Below are 13,187 nucleotides of genomic sequence, written 5' to 3'. Positions count from 1 at the left end.
AAGTGTGTCCCCCCCCCCGTAACTTCTAAAATAACAGAATGAAAAATCTAAAAAAAATATATGATATACATTGCCATGCAAACTTCCACCGAAAATTGGTTCGAACGAGATCTAGTAAGTAGTTTTTTTTTAATACGTCATAAAAATTAAAAAAAAAAATTTTTTCATCAAACCCATACGTGTGGGGTATCTATGGATAGGTCTTCAAAAATGATATTTAGGTTTCTAATATCATTTTTTTCTAAACTGAATAGTTTGCGCGAGAGACACTTCCAAAGTGAAAAAATGTGTGTCCCCCCCCCTGTAACTTCTAAAATAACAGAATGAAAAATCTAAAAAAAATATATGATATACATTGCCATGCAAACTTCCACCGAAAATTGGTTCGAACGAGATCTAGTAAGTAGTTTTTTTTTAATACGTCATAAAAATTAAAAAAAAAAAAATTTTTCATCAAACCCATACGTGTGGGGTATCTATGGATAGGTCTTCAAAAATGATATTTAGGTTTCTAATATCATTTTTTTCTAAACTGAATAGTTTGCGCGAGAGACACTTCCAAAGTGAAAAAATGTGTGTCCCCCCCCCTGTAACTTCTAAAATAACAGAATGAAAAATCTAAAAAAAATATATGATATACATTACCATGCAAACTTCCACCGAAAATTGGTTTGAACGAGATCTAGTGAATAGTTTTTTTTTTAATACGTCAATAAATTAAAAAAAAATTTTTTTCATCAAACCCATACGTGTGGGGTATCTATGGATAGGTCTTCAAAAATGATATTTAGGTTTCTAACATCATTTTTTTCTAAACTGAATAGTTTGCGCGAGAGACAGTCCCAAAGTGGTAAAATGTGTGTCCAAAGTGGTAAAATGTTGAACAAGATCTAGCAAGTAGATTTTTTTTTAATACGTCTTAAATGGTACGGAACCCTTCATGCGCGAGTCCGACTCGCACTTGGCCGCTTTTTTACTCTCCCGTGCTCGACTAGCGATTGTATTAGGACTACAGATATTAAATTGTAAATCAACGGAGGCGTCCAACCCGAGTTTTACGAGCAAATCGAAAAAAGCATGATTTTAATGTTTTGCAATTTAATTTGTTTTGTCGTGATTGTTTCACCGGATGGTTACATCGGGAGATCAGCGCTGGAAGTCGCCCAGCATCACGCTGAGATGTGACCATTTCGTGGCGCTCCTTATGTTTTTTTCTATTTTTGTATATGTTTATTTTCTGTCTGTGCTTGCGAATATATACTTTCTATTTCTATTAAGCGACCCACTAATTTGCATTTACATTACGCCCTTCAACGATTATTTGGTTGTTTTGCTAAAGATAAATTTATTTAGTATGCAATTAAAACCTATTTTATATTTCTAAATGAGCAGTATTTGATTTATAAATCAGTTTATGAAAACGAAACTAAGCTTAATTTCTGGGAAAATTTGTTTTCCAAAGTTTTCAGACACTCGCAGAAACGAAACAACTCCTACAATTTGTATTCCAAAAGTGAACCTAATAAACCTATCTCCCAAATCAACGATCGACACTGACGTCTGTCCCCTATATATTTGACGATGTAAAGTAAACATTCATATTATAGTTATCAATGACTTTACTTATATGCACAAATCATAAAAAAATCAAGATTCGAGCTATAGATATGGGTACTTGTTTATGAAGCGGGTGACCGAGTATAAAAATGTCCCATTAATATGCGAACCATGGGAAGGGTGGACATGGGAGTCATGGAATTATATGTAATAAGGGCAGTTGCACCAACTAAACTAGCGTACGAACGATCGGCACGTTGACTACGAATCCTGAACAACGTTACTCATATTATTTATTTATTTAATCTTTATTGCACAATGAAATGAAAATGAAAAAACTATACTTAATAAAAATAAACATACATACATTAAAACATACATAATTATATACCTGTGAATCATTAAGTTGACGAAGAAGAAAGTTTGTCATCGAAATACTTGCGCAACATGCGCTTGAATGTGTATTTGTTCTGCGCTTGTCCGACAGATTTTAAACTATCTTGTAGCATAGCAGCTTCTAAAAGTCCTATAGGGAGCGTGCATGAACTGTAGGAGGCAGCACAGGAGCCGTCAGATTTTTGGCGCGAGGCGTAAATGTGATGTTTATTGTTCCGATGTCGCCCACAAGATGGCAGAACCTACTATACACAAGAAAACACGTGACGTGTAAATGTACATGTTTATGGTTCCGATTCAGGCCACAAGATGGCAGACCCTCCAACGTGCACGGTCCCTATACTATTGAACGGACAAGATTTTTTGTTAAAAATTAACTTGATCGAAATTATGCTGATTACAATTAAAAGCTATGTTTTTTTAAAAGTATAGTTAGTAGTCAATAAAAGATACAGCTTAAAAAAACAAATGATACATGTAGGAAAACAGTGAGGGTTGTTGAAGCTTAAAGTTACGTTGAAGGTAAAATAGAATACTAAAAAATTCAACGTGGACATGGGTGTAAATCGGACGTGCTTTAGTAAGTAAAGTGATAAACTCCAAGTCGCCTTACGAAAAATACGATGCAATATCCTTTGCCTCATCGGGACTCCCAAATTTAATGAAGCAATCCCTTTTACTGGCTATAAAGGGTCCAGCGACCGGCTGAAAATGGTAGGGCTGTCACATTTACAAGAAAGCTACGTAATACTAGCTTCTTCCCACGATTTTCTCTGCGTGATAAAAAATATCCTATGTCCTTCCCCTGGCCTCTAAGTATCTCCATACTGAAGGAAGGATGGGCAGATTTGTATTGACACTGGCCCATTAACCAATAAAGGGGTCCACTGATTAACTAACAGTCCGTTCGGCGGACTCTTAATCAGTGGGCTCCTTAAGAATAAGCGACATACCAAAAATAAAGAATAAGGTTTGTTTTATATACTCCATTTTTTATAGCGAGACTAGTCAAATCATTGTTTAAAAAAATTATGACACAAAAAACATAAGAAAACGAACAAAAAACTAAAATATCGTGACCACATAATCTTAGACAATAACAAAACCTTAATGATCTGCGACACAGGAACTTAGTATCGAAAAAAAAACTATATATAATCACGTTTCAACTCACATTACTTTTTGCGGCGATAACTTTTTCACCAAAGATTTGGGACTACCTGCCATACTAAAAGTTTTACAGCTTAGAATAACCTATCCGGTGGGCGGTGACATACTGCTCTGACCTTATTGGTCAAATGGGCCAATTAACCCTCCTTTCTTATAAATGTGTTCGGCTATTTAAACGTGAAGAGGTAACAGACAGACAGACAGCAGAGTTACATTCAGACAGTAGAGTTACATAAATAGCTTCTGCCTGCAACTGCGTCTGCGTGGAATGATGATGATGATTGATAGAAACTATCCTATATCCTACCCCGAGCCTCAAATTATCTCCAATATTTCCAATATACCAAATTTCATCTTAGTCAATTCAGCGATTTAAAAGTGAAGACGTAACATACATACAGACAGACAAAGTTACTTTCACATTTACAATATTAGTAGGGATTATAAGTGACCGAGCGTCAGCGAAGTCCTCCATTTCAGCTTAGACAAAAATGGTTTCGTGTTCGGATGGTCTCCTCTACAGGTCGCAATCCTCAACCCATTCTCGTGAAATTTTGTGAGCAGGTTCGATGTTTCTTTTTTTAGATTTTTTTCATAATGTTGGAACCATACATTTTATTGAGTTTTAACCTATGATGCTCGCGAGGTCACAGAGCCACTAGTTATAATTATTATTGTGTAATCATTATATGTAATTTTTAAAGTGTATGGAAATTTTAGATACTAGTCATCCACACGTGTTCCTGTAACAGGAATGGCCCGATTGTTTTTTCAGGCTGTTTGGGATAGAACATTTAGAGAGTATGCGCGTTGTTAATTTTTAAAATCAAAAATAAGGGACACCCTATTAATTACCATACTAATATAGGGATAGTAGGGATTTCAAATATTTTATCTTATGTAGATATGATCTAACTTGTCGTAATTAACAGTGTCTTTTGCCTGCAATATTGCTTAGTTTGCTTTGAATTTCATTTTAAATATACTTAAGACTAAAATTACCTGCGATCTTTTAACCTTAATTTACAATGCAAGCCTGTAATATTAAATTTCGTGAACTGAAGTTAATCAATTGTTGCTTACCTTTCATATACCTACCTACTACAAGGACCAGAAAATTATTCACGTTTAGAAACTTTAAAATGAAAATTAAGCAATTCCAACCCTAGAGCCCTTTGAAACTCAACGCAAAGGTTGTTCACTTCTGTCAATATTGTAGGTATCTTGAGGCCGTTCTTTCCCACCCCTTTGATGCGTCTGCAGTGCTCCGATAATTTAAGACAGACACATTTAATGCCAGATGCCACTCTCAGCTAATGCAGTTTTAAACTTTACGAAAGGTTCTTTTTAACTACATTCATTAGTAAGATGTTAGCTTTTAACGTTTTAAAACAAGTTATTTATCTAGAAATTCCATAAAATGTCCCTAATAGTTACAAACAATACCATATGTTTAAGAAAACAACTTCCCGTGTACTTACACGAACGGTTACTTCTAGTTTGGGTTTTATAAACGATTGTAATATATTTTAATTTCTTCACAACGCGTGTCTCATCTGCCATTAGAGTTAGACCAAGCTAAGTTACCAGTGATTTTCATAACCCAGACTGTGAAAGTGTTTTTTAAACGTCATAATATAAGTTGGACGTTTAAGTAAAATAACCCGTATAGGCCGTTTACAGTCTCGGCTATCAAAATCGCTGCCAACTTAGCTTGGTTTAAACTCTATCTGCGCATGTTTTCCTTTCTAGAACCATTTCTTTATATGAGCTGGCTGACGGACTCATGAATTATATCGAGATCAAACGGTGTGAATAGTGAATGGCCTATAAAAGTTTTCTGCTTTATAGCCTTGTGCAATAAGATATAAAGGCCTACGTATTATAAATATTCTTTTTCTTTTAAATGCGTAATATTTCTTCCGGAATACCTATCCTATATCACGAATTTGCTGTAAAGATCACTAACCTGAAAATCACAAAGGAAAAACTCACAACAAAGCATATTTTTCATATGTTTTGAAATAAATATGGATCTTGAAAACACAAAGGAGCTCCAAATTAACCTGTCCTATTTTGTATGGTACGCTGAGCAAGCATTATTGAAGTTCTAAATATTAATTTACTGTAATATGGGAATTTACACTTTTAAACGTGGCTACGTTTTCTGTCTGATGGACCGATCACAGCACATATGGCATTAGGCATTGGTTTCAAATATTTCAGTGGTAAAAGTATAGGGACTCCAAAACTCGTTTTTATTTAGGTACTGCTTATATTTATTTACTTGATTCAAAATATTCCCATGACTTTAACTAAGCATACGGGTAGGTATTGTTGTTAATCAAAATATAATTTTCCTTTCCGATCCTTTCCCAAGAGTTTTCTCGTAGTAACCGCGAAATCTATGCTACTTTACAACATTAACGCAGTCATAAAATCACAAACAAGGTGGGTTACAAAAGTAAGAATTCTATAATAAACCTCTGTACCATTACTACACTGAAAAGAAAAACGTATAAATTATATTTGTAAGTAATACGTACATATTACCTTGTGGTTTTTAACGGCAGTGGAACCTTTTGAACCTGAGGAGGCATTGATTACATATTCAGGGTAAAGTACAAATACGTACAGCTAGCAACAGCCGAACTCTTATTTATACTAAAGCTTCGTTGCAGACTGTATCGACGCAATGTTTTGTGTACGTAGACATTTTTGCTACATGCAGTTGTAATACAACCATCTAATTTATTTTTTCCAAGCGTTCCAGATTCGTAAATCATTAGTGGTAGTTAGACTTAGTGATGTTTAAATAATCAGTAGAAAATTATAACGCTAGACTCAAAACTGTTAATTATAACGCTGTTCACGAGTCAGAACTTGCAGAGGATTTCCGATGCATATTGATTTTTTGATAAATAGCCAAGCATAGGTATAAACGAGTAAATTCTTAGTCTGGCTAGCCATCGTGCATGTCTCTTGTAAAATGTAGCTACTATAAAATCTATGCGTGGAACGTTTACCACCCCATATTTTTTTTTATTAAAGTTGTTTTGTAGTAGGTTGCATGTTTCCCATCAAATCAATAGCCCATATAGGTATGTTAACTTATCAGTCATGTCATTTAAATAAATATTTTTTTTTAATAGGTATGTTAACTTATCAGTCATGTCATTTAATTATAATCATCTCACATCGGTTAATTAACAACAATATGTAGCTTCAATTTTCAAAAAATCAAAATCGTAAAAGCTTTAGAAAGAGCACCATTAATAGCTCTTCAGGCTTTTCGCGTATAGTTTCAAATCGGGGATAATGGAAAGTAATCAAGCACTCAACGACACGGCTCCGACACGACGTATGCAAACAAAGGATATCCGGAAAACGTTGCGGGGTTTACTCGACCGCTTTGTCCATGGGGTTTTAAGCACATAGCGTAAGGTCTGTTAAAGTATGTACCTACCTATCTTTGAGAGCGTTTTACTACCCTGTTTGCATGTTATCTTCATTATGTACCTTTTTCCCAAAACGTATGTAATTTTTTACAGTTCCATCTGGAAAGTTAACTCCTATTTTAGAACCATCAATTAAGGTTACAATAAAGTTCTTATAATGTTCGCGTTCTCCTGAAAATTCGGAGTAAAACCGAAATAAACCGCTTTTAACCGGTATTTTTTAAACCGTTTACGCCGTTGCTACTACATACGAATCATACCTACGATAGAATAGTTTAATAGTTTAGATCCAATGCATGGGCATTATTGTTCGGATTAAAGGGCCGGGTTAACACCCCCCCCCCCCCCCCCCCCCGGTTTATTGTAAAACGGAAAATCGCGTCTAAACCGGTTGATATATTTTTTCTGTATTTTGTGTTCTGTATTCTATCCTATTTGAGCCTTCTACTCCTCAAAAGTATATTCGTATTCAATGCTCCTCGTCTAGGATGCAAATTAAAATTCAAAAACATGATATCCGCGGCCCCGAGCACGCACAACCATCTCGCTCATGCTTTCGCTCAGTGAGAGAGAGAGAGAGAATAACACAAACCTACAGGGCCTTAAAATGAATCTATCTATATCTGTCTGTAGGCGTAATACTGTAATTACGCCCTTATCGCATCATGTTTTTTGACAAGCGTGAAATAAGGAGCAATAATATAACGTCCACCATAAATAGGAAGGGATTCAAAGCTTATCTCAAAACTGACATCATGTCCCGACCTCACTATGAATGCTGTTTCCGCAGTCCATGGCTCGAGGCATTACCAGTATGTACTTGCAATCAGGGGCGGATTAAGAAGGCCCGGGGCCCTTAGCACAATAGCTTGCGGGGCCCCCTGGTTCGAAAAAATATATAATTAAGTGCGAGTCGGACTCGCACCCCGAGGACTCAGTACCATCACAACATTTTTACGATGTCTTAATATTTTTCGACTCGTTCTCGATTAGTTTTTAAAATGTTATGCAGTGAATTTTTTAGGGTTTTCATAGTCACCTGGAAACTCTTTTAGTTTCGCCATGTCCGTCTGTCCGAGGCTTTGCCCCGCGATCGTTAGTGCTAGATAGCCATAATTTGGCATGGATACATAAATCATGCATTGCGACAGAACGGTAAAATAAAAACTATACGAAAATTAGGGTACCTCCCATACAAAATATTTTTCTTTGCTTTGACCCTATAGTGTGGCATATGGTTGGATAAGGTCTTTCAAAACGAATAACGGTCTACAAAAACCTTTTCTTATAAAGTTATTACTTTCGGAAATAATCGCTCCGAAAGAAAAAAAAAATTTAGCCATTATAAAAGTGCCTAATCTTAATGAAGTTGTTAGTTGTTGTTATTTTATCACAGTTCCTTTCTTCTATATAGGTTTCCTCCTTACCTTCGGTTTTCATCACCAGGTCAGGTCGATAACATTGTATTGTCACCGATTTTTCCCTAGTAAGTGAATTTTTAACAACAAATTTTGACAAATGGTCAAAAAAATAGTTTGCAGAATTTGAACAACTTACGAGTATTTGCAAGTAAAATAAAAGCATGTAGGGATACTGTTTAACAACATCAATATTAGGTATTAAGTTTAATAAAAGCTTGTAAAAATAGGTGAAATGTGAGTCGGATCTAAGAAGTGGGAACTAATGGCTAAATGAGCCAAAAAACAAGGCCGAAGGCTGAGCCCCACGAGCTTAATATCCGGACCAAACGATTTCGTAGCGTTCCTGTGCGAAGCTGAAGGCCAAGCTGCAGGAAAGCAGAGCCTAGAATGAAACCAATGCCAGAGTGCGAACGAGGCCGTAGGCCGAGCTCCGCATAAGGGCGGAGGCTCGGAGCGTTCTATCGCGGCGCGCCACCATGCAAAGGCTGAATTGCAGGAGAACAGAGTTTGAAATTGAACCAATGTGAACTCGGCTCGCCTGCTGCCTTAGTTCTTGCTCGAAAGTGCGACTTGCTGGGATGCTTTGGGTATCGGGCCCTATGTAGGGCTTTACACCCGGCCTACGCGAATGCAAAGCCCTGCATAGGGGCCCCGCTGTTTTTATAACGGCTTTGCAACAACTCGGCATATTTTGGGCGCTCCGCCAGCCGTAGAGGAGCGCGTCCTTTGGCCTACTACGGGCTCAAAGCTGATCATCATTAAGCATTAGCTGTAAGATGCAATTTGTTATTTGAAATAATAAATTAATAAATCATCCTTCGTTGCTTTTCACTAATATGTTTTTTAACACAGTATCTTTTGTTCGTTTCCGAGCTCTCCTGTTTCCTGCAGCTTAGCCATGCACTTAAGTTTTGAGACACTGCACCTTCGGTTTTATGCTAAACTCTGCTCTTGGTCTTTGCGTAAGCCTAAAAATTCTTTTAATTTGGTATCGTCATACAGAAAAATAGACATGATAATAACAAATAATAATAATTGATCAATATTGTTACTGACTTACGAAAAAAATACATTGTAAATAAAATGTTATAGTACAGGATCCGCGGAGTGCGAGTTCTACTTGAACTTGGCCGGTTCCGCGTGCCGAAATCGCATGGTCAGAGTCGGAGTGCGGGGCCCCCCTGGGCGCGGGGCCCTTAGCATATGCTTTTTCTGCTGTTCGGTTAATCCGCCACTGCTTGCAATAAATTTGACACCCATGTAAAATAATGTAGGTGCGCCTGATAAGAAGAACGGGGACGGCCACTTCTCGATACAAACGTAGTCCCCATTTTCCTCTCTAGATATTGACATTATGGAAAATATTTTTACTTTGATGTATTGGCTACGTGCGAAATGCATGGTGGGGGTAAGTAAAGCGATCCCAGCGCAAAAGGTAAAAATTAGAACTAAAAGAAACTTTAATTTACGATTAGCCTGATATATTAACTTAAATTGAATGGTGTACGGGATCATTGTAATCTGTATGAAATGCTAAATATAACTAACGTATTTAATTTGATAATTATTAATACTGTATCCGTCCGTGTAAATAGTTTTGCAAATGCCACATATTATGTGATGTTTTTCTAGAAGTTAAGAATGGGTATAGTAAGTTATCCTTAAAAGATAGACATTCAATATCGCCGACGTTTTTGTAGACTCATGAAAGAGAGAGACAATCCCACCATACATTGTATTATTGTAGCTCAAACGGATTATGCAGCGTTTTCGATTAAAGCTCCTAGCCAGCATGACTTTTCCGACAACATCGTTATATTTCAACCAATTTACACAAAACCCAAGTAAAAAAAAGCAAAAGTTATATACCTAAACCTTCCTCAAGAATCACTCTACTGATAGATGAAAGTCGTATGAAAATCCGTTCAGAAGTTTTTAGTTTTGGAGTAGTTTTATAAGATGTAGTAAATTAACATTTTCCTCTAGATTTGCGGATGCTAAGTTGCGTGACAGTCGTGCACATAGCGAATATTAACCATAGTTATCCCGTTAGTTTGACCTTTTGCGATTTTTCAATTATTCTTTTGCGATTTTTCGATTATTATAAGAATTGGGGACGAAAGACAAATTCTATACAAATTTTTAAATGCTCTTAACTCTAAAGCGAGGCGTAGACTAGCAAGAACTTGCATGCAATTTACGTTACATTACCGTCTACGAAGGTAAACTGCATTCAAAAGTTTTATCAGATACCGCAATGTAATGAAAATTGCATGCAATTTCTTGCTAATCTAAACCTTTATATATAACAATAAAAAAATTGAAAAATCTAACGAAGGGTCATACCGTCAACATTTCAATAATATTAATATCCAAAGAGGAAAATAGGGACTGCGTTTGTGTGTACAGGCGGATTTCGCGCGGTCGTCCATTTTTTTTAATATTAACGTTTAAGGCCAAGTTAAAATTGTTTGTTGTGACTTCAAAAGTCACAACAAATAATTAATCGATACAACATTTGATAAAAATCTCAAAACACTCTTAATCGAACTGGCGTGTTATAACATAGACGAGTTTGTCAATAGGAGTGGCTAACCTAACCACACAAAATAATCAGGCACCTACCTACCTATTTGTAAAATGTATAAAAAATGCATTGATTAATAATTATTTATTTTGTTTATTATCAATAAATACCTGAATCTGAATCTTACTATGTTGTTTGTAATGATAATTTTACCTAAAGCTTAAACAATACAATAAAGCTGGCTGTGATAATTTTATCTATAACGCTTACATTCCCTTGTCAAATCATCACAATATAGTATGAGCCCTGACAGACCGGACACCGGACTTTCCTTTGTCAGCTTTGTCTATGCCGTCCCTTCACCGTACATATGTGTCTATACTGTCTATGTACAGAAATGATATATTATATAACTATAGATGACGACCGCTCTAGCCTAGTGGGTAGCGACCATGCCTATGAAGCCAATTGTTCTGGGTTCAAATCCGGGTAAGTGCCTTTATTTGTGTGAGAGGTACGAATATTTGTTCCTAATCCTGTTCCTGTGCTTTCTATGTATTTAAGTATTTGTATATTATATATATCTTTGTCCGAGTGCCCACAACACAAGCCTTCTTGACCTTACTGTGGGGCTTAGTAATAATGGCCTATAATATTTATTATTATTATAGATAAGCCACACTCATACATAAGGGACACAAAAAAATCCCTACTAATATTAATTAGTATCACTATTATTATATTGTAACTTACAACCGCATTTATGATACTAATTAATATTAGTAGGGATTTTTTTGTGTCCCTTATGTATGAGTGTGGCTTATCTATAATAATCTGTCTGTCTGCGGTGTGTGCTGAATCGATTTAGATGAAATTTGGTATGGAGATATTTTGAGGCCCTTGGAAGGAAATAGGATAGTTAACGGGTAGAAGCTAGTACTTCTATATTTAGTATATTTCTTGACCATGCCTCACTTGAGAAAACAAGTAAGGCCCTCAGCGCTCGGAGCGTATAAGCGTAAGAGACGCATAAGCGCAAGTGTAATACGCGCGTAGAGCGATAGCGCCACGAGCACGAACAACTTCAAACAACACACGAAGCGTCGTCGTAGCGTAGCGTATGTGATTTCTGTCGTCATTACGACAGGCGTAGCGTAATACTGGCGTAAAAACAAAACTTCTGACATAAACAAACAATCCTCTTCATCTGACGAGAAAGTTAGATCGTCGATACATAGACATTTATTTATTTAATATATTTATTGAAATACAATTTTACAGCATTACAGCTAACGGGCGCCAATGCGCTGTAAAATTAAGTAGTAATAGAGTTATAAGCTAGGCAATAAAAATACATTTATGATAAATATGACAATAATTAAAAAGCTGATTCACAATAACTTAAAAAATCTTTAAAAAGTTTATGATTTTTGTCAGCAAACAAGTCGCAGTCAGGTGCACAAAATAAAAAATTGTTAAGGAGTGTCCGGGAGCGGACGATTGGAGAATCTGAACATCTGATGTCAGCGACGCCATGCTTTCAAATAATGAGATTTCATTATACTATTACGCTTGCGCGACGCTTAGTGCCCAGAACTCTACGTGTCTCGTACTCGTAACGTTTTTACGATACGCTTACGCTCCGTGTGCTGAAGGTGTCAGTCGAAAAAAAAATATTATAGATTTCAAGGTTGCTCTCATACTAGTTTTCGTTCAATCCGCTGTAGCACCTTATTTCAGAAAGTCTATTAAAAAGTGCCATTTATCTGAGGATTGAAATATCAGCTTGTAGTTTGAAAAAAAAATTATAGCCGTTCCACGAGGTAACACTTGACGTTTACGTTAGCGTCTGCGTAAACTCAATCGCAGTCCATCTCTCTCGCACTGATGGATTGATGCAATAGAGAAAGAGTGCGATCGAGTTCACGCAGTCGCTAACGTAAATGTCAAATGCCAACTCGTGGTAGCCGTGCTGTTCTCTTTAGCCGCACCAACTATCTATCACATATGTATGTGTATGAGGTATTATATGACCTACATTTCGGACGTTGGTACTGTGATTTGTGAGACGGGCCGGGTCTCCAGCATTGTGGACACCGCATTTACTATTGTTTAATGTAACAATATGCTTTCGTTTTCTTACTGTGTTACAGTTTCTCTACCGATACGAAGGAGAAAGCTATTATTTCACGTAACAATAGAGATTTGAATTATATTTCCGAGCGACGCGTCCACAAAATGTTAACCTAGGCAAGATATGTAGTTACGACCGAGTTCACTAACATCTTTACAAGCCAACGTTCTAAAATGGTATTTTATACAATCGTGATATAATAGAGAGCTTTTCAGTCGAGTACCGTGTTTAGGCAACAAAGCTTGCTGAGTTGCCTAAGTAAGGTACAAGATTCTACTACTCTTTTCACTATTCTTTTTCTACGAGTCATCTAAAATAATCCTTTTCTCTTTAAAACCTAAATAATTAATAATAATTGGTAAGTATCTCAGCGACTCCCGCGCCGCGCCCCACGCCCCACACCCCACGCCCCACACCCCACGCCCCACACCCCACGCCCGTTTAGTCTTTCTATGGGAGCGTGGCGGCACGTGATTGGTATTTTTTTTAATAGTATAGTACAGTTGAGCCCATACGTGAAAAGT

General features: G+C 36.6%; 1 protein-coding gene and 1 long non-coding RNA gene across 10 annotated transcripts in view; one reads left to right on the top strand and one right to left on the bottom strand.

Moving 5' to 3' along the window:
* The window catches only part of LOC133527369 (uncharacterized), a 274,455-nt gene that overhangs the window by 152,947 nt on the left and 108,321 nt on the right, over positions 1 to 13,187 (bottom strand). The gene's annotated exons all lie outside the window — the stretch shown is intronic.
* LOC133527359 (high affinity cAMP-specific and IBMX-insensitive 3',5'-cyclic phosphodiesterase 8) overlaps positions 1 to 13,187 on the top strand; it is a 311,161-nt gene that overhangs the window by 279,464 nt on the left and 18,510 nt on the right. The window lies entirely within an intron of this gene.

This window comes from Cydia pomonella, chromosome 18, assembly GCF_033807575.1.
Source record: "Cydia pomonella isolate Wapato2018A chromosome 18, ilCydPomo1, whole genome shotgun sequence".
NCBI classification, from domain to species: Eukaryota; Metazoa; Arthropoda; class Insecta; order Lepidoptera; family Tortricidae; genus Cydia; species Cydia pomonella.
Note: the sequence above shows the minus strand (reverse complement) of the source record. Positions and strands in the feature narration are given on the sequence as shown.